Raw genomic sequence first — 580 nt, 5'->3', positions numbered from 1 at the left:
CCCGGTTTAGTTCTTTTTTTTTTGCCCCCCTAAGGGGGGGGGGGGAGGGGGGTGATTTCCTGCACTTTGGAAAGATGCTTTACGTCATCTCTGGAACAGGAAGTGTCTGCACTCGAACCTAAGACTAAAGTTTTGGCCTGAAATGCACTTTAAACGGCTGCAAGATCGTAACCTTGTGAAGGACGTCCATGACATCACAGCCCTCCCTCCTGGGGACTCAGTGTTCTGGGCAAGCAGACGCAGCAAAGCAGGTGACCGGACACTTCCTGCCAACATGATGCCACTGAGTGTGATGAAACCGATCCCCGCTCCGTCCTGGAGACGTGCAATCTACACACAGAGTGTAACACCCGATCCGGACATCTCAGATCAGCTTATTGGAGATCTAAAACCAGAACTTTGTGCGTCTCATTCTGTATAAAATAGAGAACATTGCACAAAATTAATTTCCTGTTATACAGGCTCAACAGGAAGCGAAAGGCCCGTCCGTATGACACAAACCCCAACTGTATAAAGGCCGCCCATATGACAAACTCGGCCAGACCGCATGAGGCAAACCCAACCAGAGGAAACCCCCGAC

The 580-nt window shown here is 50.3% G+C and overlaps 1 protein-coding gene across 1 annotated transcript in view; it reads right to left on the bottom strand.

The window, feature by feature from the left end:
* Positions 1-580, bottom strand: part of HIGD1A (HIG1 hypoxia inducible domain family member 1A) — a 12147-nt gene that overhangs the window by 10869 nt on the left and 698 nt on the right. The window lies entirely within an intron of this gene.

Source organism: Nanorana parkeri, unplaced genomic scaffold, assembly GCF_000935625.1.
Source record: "Nanorana parkeri isolate BGI_ZX_2015 unplaced genomic scaffold, ASM93562v1 scaffold351, whole genome shotgun sequence".
Taxonomy (NCBI): Eukaryota; Metazoa; Chordata; class Amphibia; order Anura; family Dicroglossidae; genus Nanorana; species Nanorana parkeri.
Note: the sequence above shows the minus strand (reverse complement) of the source record. Positions and strands in the feature narration are given on the sequence as shown.